Raw genomic sequence first — 16,209 nt, forward strand, 5'->3', positions numbered from 1 at the left:
GCAAAGAAGCTCATATAACTTTCAATTCCTTCATCCATATCATTAATTTATATAGCTAACATTATTGGGGCCAGAACTGTTCCTTGTGGAACATCACTTATCACTTCATCCCAGAGTGTTTGTCTCTTATCACCACTCATTTTTCTTTCTTGCAAAAATTCTTCCATCTATTTCAGCAGTTTGCCCTGTATTCCTCCTCTCTGACTCTCGTGCCGTTCACATGCTCCGCTCAGCGCTCCCTACGAGAAAGTAATACAACATGGCACATACCAGAAACAGCAACAGCTCCAAGAAACTTGAAGATATGGTGGAGAGTCTTGTGAAAGCAAGAGAAGAGGACAGACAGTTCCTGTTGCAAGCAAGGAAAGAAGACCAGCAGTTCCTAAGCGAGCTGAAAGAGATAGTTAAACAACAAAAGCAGGAGATACAAGAACTCAAATCGACTGTAGTTAATCTCCAAACTAGAGTGGAAGACCTAGAACAGTACACGAGGAGAGAAGATATCATCATCAGTGGTTTAAAGATTGTGAAAACGTATTCAGAAGCTGTGAAAGGTGATTCCGACTATAGTGCAGATAACAGTGGACAGAACATTGTAGAAAATCAAGTGATCCATTCTCCAAGTAACAAGGGAATACAGATCAGAGACACAGAGATATCAGCTTGCCATACGCTGGGAAAAAGAAAACAGGACGGTACCCAAAATGTGATCGTGAGATTCGTATCAAGAAAGTCGAAGGTGAATGTGCTGAAAAACACCAAGAAATTGAAGGGGACGGGCATCTACGTGAATGAACACCTGACAAAACGAACCGGAGAGAGATTGCCAAAACAGCACGCGACATGAGGAAACGAGGGAAGATCATCTCGACATGGACAAGAGACTGCAAGGTGTATATCAAGTGCAAGGATGAAAAAGTACATCAAGTAAGTAATCTTGAACAATTAGTTGAATTTCAATAGTTCACACTCCTTAATCTTCAAACACAAACATAACCATGAACACTACAACTAACACAAAAACTAAAACAAACATATCAAAAAACTGTTCTTCATGCCATACCCTTGTCCCTACCAATCACCTCAAATGTACATTATGCAAACATTTATATCATTTCATGTGTGCAAATATACCCGTATATACTGCCAAAAATAACCCCAATATTTTCAAAAACTGGTTCTGCCCAGACTGCTCTAAAACATTTCCCTATCATGACATCTCAAACACAGAAATTATTTTTTTGATTTCCGCGCCAAATCTCGCATAAAAAAAACCCAGATGTATATACCGCCATTAAGAAGTATAAAGAAATAGACAACATATCAGAAAAGGAATTTTCAAAACTAACAAAAGACAGCGATTACTATAGTGATACACAATTTGACACAGTATTTCGTGATATTGATGGTTTCACACTAATTCACATTAATGCAAGGAGCCTCAATGCTAATCATCAGAAAATTGACTGTTATCTCAAGTTACTTAATAAAAGCTTTGACGTTATAGTGATAAGCGAAACATGAATTGACCCAGGATGTCGAGTAAAGACTATACTCCCTACAGTGTTAATAGACTGATCCAAAAAGGCGGCGGAGTCTCTATCTTCATAAAAAAATCAATTTCATGCAAACTAATAAATCAATCCACTAATTCGCATGAAAACCTATTTGATTGCGTAGCTGTTGAGATTTTCAGTAAAACAAAAACAAAAATACCGTCATAACAAGTATTTACAGAAAGCCAGGCACAAACATCAATGAGTTCACAAATATGCTTGAAGAAATCATAACTCCATTTAGAAATAAAAATCTATATCTCTGTGGTGACTTTAACATAGATTTACTTAGGTATGAGACTCATGAACAAACAAGACACTTTACAGATATGATTTTCTCTTTAGGTATATATCCTTTGATAAATAAACCAACCCGAATAACAAATACAAGTGAAACATTGATAGATAACATTTTCACCAATATTGTAAACTCCGAGATTCATAGTGGTATCTTAATAAGTGATATAAGTGACCATCTACCGGTATTCACTATCAATCCAAAAGAAATGCACTGCATAACAAAACCCAGAATTGTACTAAAACGTAAAATAGACGAAAAAAGTATTGCAAAATTAAATCAATGCTTAAAAGAAGAAAATTGGGATCAGGTTTACGAGTCAGAAAATGCCAATCTATCATATAACGAATTTGTAAGCATTATCATGAGTAATGTAAACAAATGCTGCCCAGAGAGAGAAGTAGAAATAAAACCATGTAACGTAAACTCAAAACCATGGTTTACAAACGGTCTTAAGAACGCGTGTCGAAAGAAAAACCAACTTTACAAGAAATCTATTAAAAGCAAGTCCTTGACAGCCGAAAACAAATACAAAGTGTACAAAAACAAACTTACAAAAATTTTACGCAACTGTGAAAAAAAATATTATGACACACTGCTTGAAAATTATAAAGGTAATATAAAAAAGACATGGGAAGTAATAAATAACTTAACTAGGCCCAAAATTAATAACACCGATGAATTCATAGACATTATTAAAAAAGGAAAAACAAAAAAAGAAGTGGCAAACGAATTTGATGAATTTTCTCATGTGTAGGACCTAACCTCGCGAAACAAATAAAGACAACACATCAAACTTATGAGACATTTTTGAAACACCGAATAAATAACACTATGTTTTTAAAACCCGTCACAGAAAACGAACTTATGAACACAGTAAAATCAATGCAGAACAAGAAATCACTCGATTGCACAGGAATCAATATGAACCTCGTAAAACAAATTATGCCTATCATCAAAAATAATTTTCTGACAATATGCAATAAATCATTTGAACAAGGAATATTTCCAGATGCAATGAAAATAGCAAAAGTAATACCGATATTCAAATCAGCCGACAAATCTAGTTATAATAACTATAGACCAATTTCACTATTACCACAGTTTTCCAAAATTCTTGAAAAGTTATTCACAATTTGCTTTGACTCGTTTCTAAAAAAAAATGACGTCATTTACCATAGTCAATATGGATTTCAACGAAATCTTTCAACGTCAACAGCAGTTATGGAATTAATTGAAGAGATAACTAACAATAGAGAACAAAAGAAAAAGACAGCCGGCATATTTATTGATCTGAAAAAGGCATTTGACACAGTAAATCATGAAATCCTAATTCGAAAAGCCGAATACTATGGGCTAAGAGGTAAAGTTAATGACTGGTTAAAAAGTTATCTAAGAAACAGGAAACAATATGTAGCCATTGAGGAAGAAAGATCACATATTCTACCAGTTACATGCGGAGTACCTCAAGGTTCAGTTCTAGGACCCAAACTATTCTTACTATACATTAATGACATTACAAATGTATCCAACCTTATGAAATTTATACTGTTCGCTGACGATACCACCATTCTATGCTCCGATATAAATTCCGACAAACTCATCAAGACAATTAATGAAGGATTATGTCAACTATCCAACTGGTTTTCAGCCAATAAACTATCCTTAAATGTATAAAAAACTAACTACTGTACCTGCTTTTCTACAAAAATAACGAAAGCACTAAGCCGATCAAAATAAACAACGAAATTATTGAAAAAGCGTCCGTCAGTAAATTTCTAGGCGTGTATTTAGATGATCAACTTAATTGAAAACATCATATAAATCTCGTGATAAATAAGATATCCAAAACTTTAGGAATTATGCATAAAATGAGAAATATCCTCAATGAAAATACCCTACGTACCATTTACTGCAGTCTACTACTACCATACCTAAACTATTGTTCAGAAATTTGGGGTAATACTTATCAAACTAATCTTCAACGCATAATTACCTCTCAAAAAAAGGCAATGCGTATAATCTGCAATGTAGGTCGTTTAGAACATACAAATCATTTAAAAAACTAAATCTACTGAAATTCAAGGACTTAATAAAGTACAAAACTGCCATTGTTATGCACCAAATCTACAATAAACAAATGAATCAAAACATATTGAAATTTTACTCAACTTACGAAACTCGCTATGCGACTAGGCATACAAACGACTTCTTTAAAACTCAATACAGAACAACCAAAAAAGGCCAATGCTTATCTATTATAGGTGTTAACACATGGAATAAACTGGAAAAGGAATTACCTAAGACAAAATGTTTATCAACATTCAAACGATACTTAAAAAAGTCTTTAATCTATAAGTATTAGTATATCGAACATTTCAGGTCCATTTCATGATTGTATTCATGGAGAAACTGTCATGTACCACCCAAGTCTGCCGCTCTTTTTTTTTTTTCTTGTTCTAGCAGGTCACGGTGACCTGGACCTGCGCATTAAGTAATTATCGTCCCGTCAAGAATCGACCTGAACTCTCACCTCTCACCTGACCCCCACAAGATGACCCCGATTCCTACGTGAGGTCAGAGTTAGCGGACGTTGTGTCGCATCTCATTGTGTGTGTATTTACCTAGTTGTATTTACCTAGTTGTATTTTACGGGAAGGGGAGCTATGCTCGTGGGGTCCCGTTTTCATATCTCATTTTATCTAAACTATTTTTAAATTCATGTATTGTTTTTGCACACACCACTTTCTCATCTAACTTGTTCCAACTGTCTATTACTCTGTGATGTATGTATGTATGTGTGTATATGTGTATATTTGTGTGTAGATGTGTATATATGCATCATACTAACATGTAACAAAAATTGATAAAAAAATAAATAAATAAAAAAAATCCTTAAAGGGAGAGCAACTCCCCATAAGCTTTGCTTCTCGCTCTCCCTTTTCAACTACTAATTTTGTAAAAAAAATTGTATATATGTATGTCTAAATTGTATTTTATATTGTTGAATAAAACTTAACTAATTTCTTAAGCAACTTCTTATGTGGCACCTTGTCAAAAGCTTTTTTCAGGTCTAGAGATGCACAATCAGCCCATCCATCTCTTTCTTGTATTATATCTATTAGCCTTGAATAGAAACATATTAAGTTTGAGACACATGATCATCCTTGTCTGAATCCAAATTGCCTTGGATTTAGTACGTTGTTTTTTTCTAAATGCCTTACCCATCTACTTTTGATCATTCTTTCACAAATTTTTGCTATTGTGCTTGTTAGAGAGACTGGTCTATAGTTTGTAGGGTCTTCTTTGTTTCCCCCTTTATATATAGGTACTATATTTGCTCTTCTCCAATCTTTTGGAACTTTTCCTTCTTTCAATGAACTATTTATTAGGCTATGTATTTTGTCTGCCAGTTCATTCCTGCATTCTCTTAAAATCCAGTTTGCTATTTCATCTGGTCCATGCGATTTTCTGACATCAAGATTACTCAAGTGTTTCATTATTTTGTGAGGGTTTGTCTGAATTGAGGCCATCAAAAACTCTGTGAGAGGTTTATCTGAAGTGTGTTTATGGAGTATAGTGGTCTAAAACTGTGTTGTGATTCTGCAATGGGGTATGTGATGTGACAAGTTATAGTATGAGGCATTCTATAACTTTGGAGGGAGTGCACAGAAGTGTGATTGGGTGGTGTGATGCTGAAACTGTTGAGTCTTTGTTGGATTTGGGGATTGTGATGACTCTCCCATGCTTCCAGATATTGGGCATAGTGTTGTATGTATAGCCATAGTCTGCAATGTTGGTGAGTGTGTGTATGCCATGTGGTCCAATGTGTTGTAGGAGGATGTTACTTATATTGTCAGATTCACAGGCAGATGAGTGCTTGAGGTTATGGATTATATGTTTCATCTGGCTGTCTATGAAGGATGTGTAGTCTGGGTCTGTGGGGAAGTCTTTAAGAGTCAAATGATGCATCCATCGTCATGGTGAGGGGTGAGATGGCTTGTCTGTGCAAAATGATTTATGAATATGTTTACTTGTTGTCTATTGATGGTAAGTTAACTGATGTTGTGGTGATTGCTGTGTGAGAGCATGTTGTGTTGGATAGTGTAATGCTTCGTGATTATGTGTGTTGACAAGTGTTTGCCTTTTTTGTGATTTTTGTTCATGTATTTTATTGTTAATCTCAGTGTACTGCATTGTCTGATGAGGCCTTGGACTTCTAGTGAGAAGTTGGGGTTGTGTGATTTTCTGTTGTTTCTTATCTGCATTTTGTATAATTGTATTGAAAGTGTGCACAACAGCAAATATGTCTGTAATTGGTGTACTGCTTTGTGTTTCAAATTATTGTTTTATCTCTTCAGTGAAAGCTTCCCAGTTTGCTCTCTTGTAATTAGTGTGTGTCTGTGGCCAACTAGGGGCATCATGTTTAGGCGATGATTGAAAGGTGGTCAGATCTGAGGGCTCCGACAACTTTCCATGAAGTTGTTGGGGTTAAGATGGGGGAACAGAAGGTAATGTAGGAGATGAGGGGGTGTAGACTTTAGCATTCTCATTATTTTTGCCATATAATGACTACAATGCAGCCTTACATTATTGTAATGTAAAAAACAACTTTTTCAGGCCTTACTCTATGAATGCATTGTTTGAGTGTCCATAAGGTATCACATTACATTTCAGAGTTAATCATCATTCCCTATATCAGATATTCAATGTGAATGATTCCTCTTATATCCCCTAAAAATCTGTAAGCATGATCTTCATTGCTAATGGATTTGTTTTGAATTCCCTTACTCTTAGAGAACCTGAGTGATGATATTCTGTAGACTGTCTTTTGTTTTCTGGGTTATAATGATGAATGCAAGATTCACTTCCTGTAGTACTATCTATAAAGAAATAATCCCCTTTGCAACAATACTGGCTGAAGTGTTCTAGATAAACTTTTTACACTGATCTTTCATGATATCTGAAGTTGTCACAGGACCTATCTGGCATAACATTAGCATAAAAATTTCTGTAGTTAAGCATCTCAATGATGTACTGCACTCTTTCTTGACTGATTTCTACCTGCAGAGCAATGCCTCTTTGCTTCATTTGCCAATTTCTTTTAATCATGGCATCCATTTTTATTTAATTCTTCTCATGTATCAACAGATTCAGTTATCCTGGTCTTGTCTCATCAAACACCCTCATCTTGCTTTTACTGAAGCTATTGGCATCTTAAACCCACTAGTAGACAATTTTTCACATCCATACAATCATCACCATCATAAGAAGAGGACATCAAGGTAGATAATATAAAGACAAACAAACCAACTTATGCTGATGATGTTGATCTAATTGCTGAAAATGGCAAGGACCTTAGTAACATGGTTAATATTTACAAAGGGTTAGCAGAAAAAGCCAGCTTGCAAAATAACTACACTAAAACAAAACTATTGTGCATGAGTAGATGAAACAACAACAACTGTCAGAATTTTTTTAATAGACATATATTCAATAGAGTGACAAAATCCAAGTACTTAGGAGTAACAATAACAAATGAAAACAAAAGGAAGAAATTATGACAAGAATATCAGTGGGTGATAGGAGCTTCTTTAGCTTACAAGATATCATGAAAAGGAAATTCATATCATGAGCAACCAAGCTGCAAACCTATAATTCAATAATACAGCAGTTTTTTATACCTCTGAAACTTGGGTATCAACAAAAGAATTGAAACAAAGGTTAATGGTATTTGAAAACAATACTAAGAACCATTACAGGACCCAACTTTGATAGTTAAGAAAACCAGTGGAGAAGACACAACTGGGAACTTAGACAAGAGAATAAACAGGAGAGAATCATTGATATTATTAAGAGAAATAAACTTAGATGGGCATTGCACACAATGAAATACTAAAGAAGGAAATCTGGTAATGATGGGTGATTTTAACTCAAAAGAAATATGTTGGGAAGAAATGACTGTGGAAGGTGGAGAAGATCACTGGGAAACATATTAGTGGGAATGACCATTGATTACACATTGATGCAATGGGTCAAGAAAAATACCAGATATAGAAATGACAATGAACCCCCAAGATTGGATTTGATAATCACATCAGAACATGATATTGTGAATAAAATCGAATACAAGGCACCAATTGGAAAAAGTGATCACAAACTACTAGAACTAGAATTAAATTAAGAAACAAATATAGAAATTAACAAAAAACACAGAAAAGGAAGACTAATGTATAACAAAACAGATTTTGGGAAACTTTATAATTTAATAATGAAGAAACAAAGGTGGAAGAGAAATGGACAATTTGGAAGAAAATCTACAATGAAGAAGTGAATAAGTATGTACCTAGACAAAAACAGGAAAGGGTATATATAACAACCTAGTATAATAAAAAGTGCAGTGAGGCAAAAAACAGATGAGATAAAGCCTGGAAAAGATGGAAAAAGGGAAAAAAATCCAAGAAATGGAAAATATACACCAAACTAAGAAATGAATAGGTAAAACTATGTAGAGAAGAAAAAAGAAATTATGAAAAGGACATTATAGACAAATGTAAAGATCAACCCAAATTATTTTATAGATATGTAAACAGCAAACTAAAAAATAAACAGGAAATACTTAGTTACATCAAGGTAACGGAAAATACACAGAAGATATAGAAATGGCAGATATTATGAACAAACATTTCAAATCTGTATTCACCAAAGAGGAAAAAATCTACAAAATATGATCAAAGAATTGAAGATTTCCTCCAATGAAGAAATTAAATATTACTCAGAATGTGATAAGGAATCAAATATTAAAGCTTGATGTTAACAAGTCACATAGCCCGGACAGAGTTGCAAACTGGATACTAAAGGAATGTATTGATGAACTAATAGGAAAAATATACAAAATAATTGAATGCTTACTCAAAGAAGGAAAACTACCAGGAGACTGGAAAAATGCCAATATAGTGCTGATATATAAGGGGGGAAATAAGGAAGACCCAACAAATTATAGACCGGTGTCCCTAACGAATACAATAGTTAAAATTTGTGAGAGGATCATCAAAGATAGATGGACAAAATATCTGGAGGAGAATAATATATTGAGCCCAAGGCAATTTGGATTCAGACAGGGAAGATCATGTACCACTAATTTGATTATTCAAGATTGATGGATATATTGCAAGAAAGGGATGGCTGGGCAGACTGTGCCTTCCTGGATCTACAAAAGGCATTTGATAAGGTACCACACAGAAAATTGCTATATAAACTGGAAACAATAGGAGGCAAACATGAAAAACTATTTAATTGGATGGAGGACTTCCTACATGGAAGAAAAATGTGAGTTTTGCTCAGAGACATATTCAAAATGGGAAGAAGTGAGTAGTGGCATCCCACAGGGGTCAGTACTAGCTCCAATAATGTTTGCTATATATGTAAATGACATGGATGACGGTATTGAAATTTACTCTGAAATAGACTATGATTCATTACAGAGTGATCTGAACAAAGTCTCAGAGTGGAGCAAGAGATGGGAGGTAGAATTCAACATTAAGAAGTGCAGTATAATTGAATTTGGGAAAAGCAAGAAGAGAATATCAGAACAGTATAAAGTTGATGGAAAAGAAGTAAAGAAAGTAAATCCTGAAAGGGACCTAGGGGTAATCATCACCAAAGACATGTCACCATATAAACATATAAGTAAAATAGTCATAGAAACTACAACTTGTTGAGATCAATAAAGGTGGCCTTTAAATACCTGGATAAGGAAATAATCAAGAAAATATTACAAACACTGATAAGGCCAAAACTGGAATATGCAGTGCTGATATGGTCACCCAGTACAAAAAAGAATATAAGAAAATTAGAAAGAATACAAAGAGCAACGACAAAGATGGCCCCAACACTTTCAAACCTGACATATGAACAAAGACTGGCTGAACTGGAATTGCCAACCCTGGAACAAAGAAGAGAACGAGGATACCTACTAACCATCTACAGAATTATGAAAGGAAAAGAATGCCTTGATAGAGAGGACTTATTAAAGTGGGACAGAGGAAAAACAAGAGGACATGCAATGAAACTCAAAAAGGATAACTACAAAAGAGACCTGAAAAAGAACAGCTTCCCACACAGAGTGATAGATATATGGAACAAATTGGATGAAAAATAGTGTGTGCAAACACAATACAAGAATTGAAGAACAAACTTGATTTTGCAAGATACAAGGACTGGCCACCACAAGCATAGCTCCCCTTCCCATATAATACAATAGGTAAATACATGGAAGAGAGCAGAATACCAAGAAAGGTGATGAAAACATGTGTGGAAGGGAGAAGACCAAAAGGAAGACCTCAGATGAGGTGGATTGATGGCATAAAGGAAGTGGGGAAGAGAAATAGTGACAGTTCAGAAAACTGGATGGAATTTGCACATGACAGAAGGTGGTGAGGCTTAATGTTGGCTGATAAGGATCTGCAAGAGATCAAAGACACACCAGAGTAAGCAAAAGTATACAATCATCATAAAATGCTTTCACGTGGATGAATTTTCTCTCATATCACATATGTTTGTTGAAAGAAGGCACTGTGCCACTTGAATGGAAAAGGGTAAATATGGTGCCAATTCACAAAAGTGGCAATAAGGAGACACCCCTAAATTATAGGCTGGTATCACTGACTAGCACAATAGTGAAATTATGTGAAATATCAATGGATTAAATATCTTGAAGAGATGAACATTCTGACAGTCAGTGTGGCTTCAGATCTGGAAGGTCATGTGTGTCGAACTTTTTAAGCTTTTACTAGAGAGTGATGGATGTGCTGCAATAGAAAGAGGGGTGGGTAGACTGTGTGTACCTTAACCTTGAGAAGGCCTTTGATAAAGTATCACACAGTCAATTTGTGTGGAAATTAGACCACTTTGGAGGACTGAGAAGCAAGCTACTAGAATGAAAGATTTTTTGAAGGAAAGATATATGAGGACAGTAGTAGAGGATAAGATGTCAAGATGGACAGCAGTAATGAGTGGCATTCCACAAGGTTCAGTGCTTGCACCAATAATGTCTCTTGTCTATGTCAATGACATGATGGAAAGAACAACAAGCTTTACCAACATGTTTGCAGATGACACAAAAATAATGAGAAGAATGAAAAATGAGGACTATTCCAAAAAGACCTATATACTATTTTTGCATGAAGCCAAGAATGGGAAATGAAGTTCAATAGCAGAAAATGCAAAGTACTGGAAATGTGCAATTTGGGCATAATCTCATATACCACCACAACATGCCTGCTAAACACAGATAACCTGTGCTGCACTTATGACCAATGAGACACAAAACACAATCACTACAACTTACTGCCGCCTTATGATCTGTGCATTTCCTCTGGCCCTGCATCACCAGCCAATCAATGATGGGCAGTGAGTCATGTGTTGACAGTGAGTGCACATGCACACACACATTATTAATAAGAACAATCAAAGTTGCATTTACATACCTGGATGAAGAAATGGTGAAGAAGATCCTAATCACCCTGATAAGACCAAGATTGGAATATGCAGCAACGATATGGTCACCAAGTACAAAAAAATGTATAAAAAAACTTGAAAGAATACAAAGAGCAATTACAAAATTGGCACCAACACTCTCAAAACTATCATATGAAGAGAGACTAGAAAAACTTGAACTACAGACACCAAAGCAAAGAAGAGAGGAGATTTGATAGCTATTTACAGAATCATGAAAGGCATAGAAATTACTGATAGAGAGAATCTGATAAAATGGGATGACAGAAATACAAGAGGACACGGAAAGAAAATAAAAAAAGACAGCTATAGAAGAGATTTGAAAAAGAACAGCTTTCCTCACAGAGTAATAGACAGTTGGAACAAGTTAGATGAGAAAGTGGTGTGTGCAAAAACAATACATGAATTTAAAAATAGTTTAGATAAAATGAGATATGAAGACGGGACCCCACGAGCATAGCTCCCCTTCCCGTAAAATACAACTAGGTAAATACAATCAAAGTGGCTTTTACATACCTGGACGAAGAAAGGGTGAAGAAAATACTAGTTACCTTGATAAGACCAAGATTGGAATATGCAGTGACAATGTGGTCACCAAGTACAAAAAAATATATAACAAAACTTGAAAGAATACAAAGAGCAATTACAAAACTAGCACCAGCACTCTCAGAACTATCATATGAAGAGAGACTAACAAAACTTGAACTACAGACATTAGAACAAGGAAGAGAGAAAGGAGACTTGATAACTATTTATAGAATCATGAAAGGCATAGAAACTATTGATAGAGAGGATCTAATAGAAATACAAGAGGACACGGAAAGAAAATCAAGAAAGACAGTTATAGATGGGACCTGAAAAAGAACAGCTTTCCCCACAGAGTAATAGACATCTGGAACAAGTTGGACGAAAAAGTGGTGTGTGCAAAAACAATTCATGAATTTAAAAATAGTTTTGATAAAATGAGATATGAAAATGGGACACCACGAGCATAGCTCCCCTTCCCGTAAATACAACTAGGTAAATACACCGAACATGCTACAGGACTGACTGAACACACACATACTGAAGCACAGCTGAACAGACACTCAAGCATACATACATACCGTATGTATAAACTCACATGTAGACTCATATACTTGCTAGTACAGATACACATACACATTCCCACAAGGACTTGCACTTATAGACACGCATACAATGTCAGTGAATGACACTAGACTGCAGTGTATTCTTTTTTTTCTTTTACATTGAAGCAAAAGCAATATATTTGTACAAGCACAAAAACTCTAATTGATGAGTTGAAATTAACATTATCCCAATCAATTTCTAGCATGTTTGCGACAAACTTGCTAAAGCTTTGCGACCCCCATGCCACATGTTGGGAACCCATGCTCTATGTAGTCGACCTCACTATCACTAAGCCACTTTCTGGCTGCCCTTGAGATGTGGCAAGGGGTACCATCCTGTTGAAGGATCTTGGCACCCAGTTTCTGTAAAACACTCCCCTAAATTCTCCTGCAGAAGGTTAATATAGCACAGAGTTGACAGTCTGGCCCTTAGGTTTCCCAAACCACCATAGCCAAGGTTGCCCCACACCTTAAGATAGGGCAGGTGCTTAATGCTCATCACAGTCAAGCATGGGTCACATGGTAGGGGACTTCCACACCTTCATTCCCTTGCTCTCACTTATACAAAAGGTCTCTTAGTCAGTCCAAAGGACCTTACACCACTGAACAAGGTCCAAGTCTTTATGATCCTTGGCAAATTGGACACGGTGGCACCTTTGTTTTGCAGTGATGGAAGGACTTCACACATGCTTTCACTTTCCAGTAATTTAACTGCTTCTGAATATTTTCTTAAACTGTCCTGATGGAGACGTCACCAAGAAGCTTAGGGTTCCTTTCCTTCAATTCCTTTGCTGTTGTAGAAAGGTTAAGGTCCAAATGATATTTCACAAGCCTTAATCCCTTCAGGGAAATCTTCAGGGCCATGTTTGTGGAGGGGCATGGTATCAACCCCTCTACCCGCATGCCATTTTGTTAGGAGTCAGCACACAGTACATTCAGTCATATCTTTTGCCTTGGCTATTTCTCAATTATTCTTTCCCATTTTCTCTAGTTCACTTTTATAATGTTATTGCATGCTGTGCAAATTCCAGGCATCACACAAAGGGCAGGGCACATCCCAAAAGTCAGTGAACACAGTGAGGAAAAGCAAAGAAACTCTGTGACAAAAAAAAATAAATAAAAAAAATTCCACTGAAGGACATTCACACACTGACCAGCTTTGTCTCATGTGGTTATTGCATGGGTGGATGGCTGAAGGTTGCCATTAAGTCACTTTATCCCACATGGTTTTTGTGAACAAGATATCACAAAGGTCCCAAAAATGTGGACCATTGTGCATACTCAAAAAATTTGCAAAACAGTCCGTGCTAACTGTAACTCCAGTATAGAGAAAAGGCACAATACTCAGTGGTTCCTGTCTCCTACTCTTCAATTTAATCATACCTAGGGTCAGATTCATGTAGCATTCTAATTTAATCTATATTCTTGATTCTCAATTATCATATTTAGATTTGAACTCATGTATTGTTTTAGCTTGGGCTATATCACCTTCTAAGCTATCCCAAATATTTAAACATCTATATGGAAAACTGTATTTCTTCATATCCTTTAGACATGTGGTCTCTAAGTTGTTCCTAAGACCTCTTAAGGCCCTCCCATTTTTAATCAGACCTCTTCTGTCAATGCAATCTATCTCCTTTAGTGACCTGAATACTTTAATCATATCACCTCTTTCTCTGATTTCAAAGTTGGCAGACCCAGTGCTTTCAGCCTTTCCTCATGTGGGTTATCTGCCAGGCTGGGGGCCAGTTTGGTTGCTGCCCTTTTTATTTTCTCAATCTTGGTTATATCCTTCAATATGTGTGGGGACCATACCACTGACACATATTCTAGCCCTGGCCAGATCAGGGTTTCAATGAGTTTTTTTTCATCATCTCCATCTCTATAGTGAAAAGCAACTTTAATCTTCTCCACCAGTCCATACATCTCTCTCACAATTCTACTGATATGTCTGTCAGGTGATAGGTTGTCTTTTATTAACACTCCCAAATTTTTATCCTCTTTTGCTTTTGTAATGGGTTCACTTCCTAAGAAATAATTTAAACATGGACTTTTGCCAATATTGCCCATTTCCAGTAGTTTGCATTTTTTGTTATTGAACTTCATTTCCCATTCTTGGCTCCATCTTGGATAGATCTTTTTGCAGTAGTCTACAGTCCTCCTTGTTTTTCACTATTTTGATTTTTGCATCATCTGCAAACTTGATGGCATAGATAGTTATACCTTCCATCATGTTAATAATATTGGTGAACAAACTAAACCTTGTTGAATTCCGCTCATTACTGCTTTCCATCTTGACATCTTATCCTTTACTACCAGTGGTGGGCAGCGATAAATTTTGCGATAAAGCAATAAATTAGTCCTATAACGATAAAGCGATAAATTTCCAAGATACCTTAAAGCGATAAGCGATAAATCCTTTGATAAATACAAAAATACTCAATTTTTGCTACTTATCCATTTAAAAACCTCTTTTTTACACTTAAAACACCATATCTGTTTGCTGTGTAACAATGAGCCTGTAACCTCCCACTGTAACGGTTTTTCGTCTTCTATTTTATCACTGGATTTATCTCGAGAAATTTGAAAGCGACAAATATAAGCGATAAATTTTTCCGGTTAAAGCGATATTATCGCTTTACTTATCGCAACGCCCACCACTGTTTACTACTGTTCTCATATATCTTTCCTTCAAAAAATCTTTCATCCATTCTAGTAGTTTGCTTCTCAGTTTTCCAAAGTGCTCCAATTTCCACATAAGTTGACTGTGAGGTACTTTATCAAATGCTTTCTCTAGGTTGAGGTACACAAAGTTCACCCACCCCTCTCTCTTTTGCAGCACATCAACCCTCAAGTAAAAGTTTAAAAGGTTCAACACACACAACATTCCAGATCTAAAGCTAAACTGACTGTCTGTCAGAATGCTCATCTCCTGAAGATACTTGGTCCATCAATTTTTCACAATCCTTTCACATAGTTTCACTATTGTGTGTCTCCTTACTTCTACCTTTATGAATTGGTACCACATTTGTCCTTTTCCAATCAAGCAGCACTATGTCTTCTTTCAATGAACATATAATGAAACTGTGAATCTTGTTTGCTATGTTCTGGCACAGAAGTGTGTTCCTGCCATTTTCATGTGTTGTTCTTTGGGGAGGATTTTGGTTTCTGTATGGAAGTGTCCAGTAATGGGATTAAAAAAAAATAACAACAGATTCTCTCACTAGGCTAGTAGCATGCAGATATCACTTAGGCTGTATTACAGCCTGTTTAAACCAGTTTTTAATAACCAGTTCACGGAACTCGTACAAAAACAGGTTCATACAAACCAGTAAAAACCAGCTGAATCCCACCACTGGAAGTGTCCAATTTGAGGTTATTTTGGTTCCATCTTGTTATTACTCTCAGTGGTCCATCCTAATTATAACATTTTGGCAGGGAAAACTACAACTGAATACATTATTTGGCAGGAAACTGTGCCAGGCATAACAATGCTGTCCCACTGAACCTACTCTTTACCATTTCTATGATGAAATGACACGGATAGATTTAGAAGGAATGCATGCTTTGACTTGGCCACCACCATAGAAGGGGAAAAGGCCTTTTAGTGTAGGTATGTATATATGAAAATTTCAGTATGAAATCAGAATATGAAATCAGATTGATCAAAATATATTTCTTTCAAAAATTATATCAATCATACAACTTA

At 35.9% G+C, this 16,209-nt stretch overlaps 1 protein-coding gene across 9 annotated transcripts in view; it reads right to left on the reverse strand.

The window, feature by feature from the left end:
* Positions 1-16,209, reverse strand: part of LOC143032891 (receptor-type tyrosine-protein phosphatase kappa-like) — a 984,894-nt gene that overhangs the window by 805,734 nt on the left and 162,951 nt on the right. The window lies entirely within an intron of this gene.

Source organism: Oratosquilla oratoria, chromosome 14 (assembly GCF_046742065.1).
Source record: "Oratosquilla oratoria isolate Oo_2021 chromosome 14, ASM4674206v1, whole genome shotgun sequence".
Classification (NCBI taxonomy): domain Eukaryota; kingdom Metazoa; phylum Arthropoda; class Malacostraca; order Stomatopoda; family Squillidae; genus Oratosquilla; species Oratosquilla oratoria.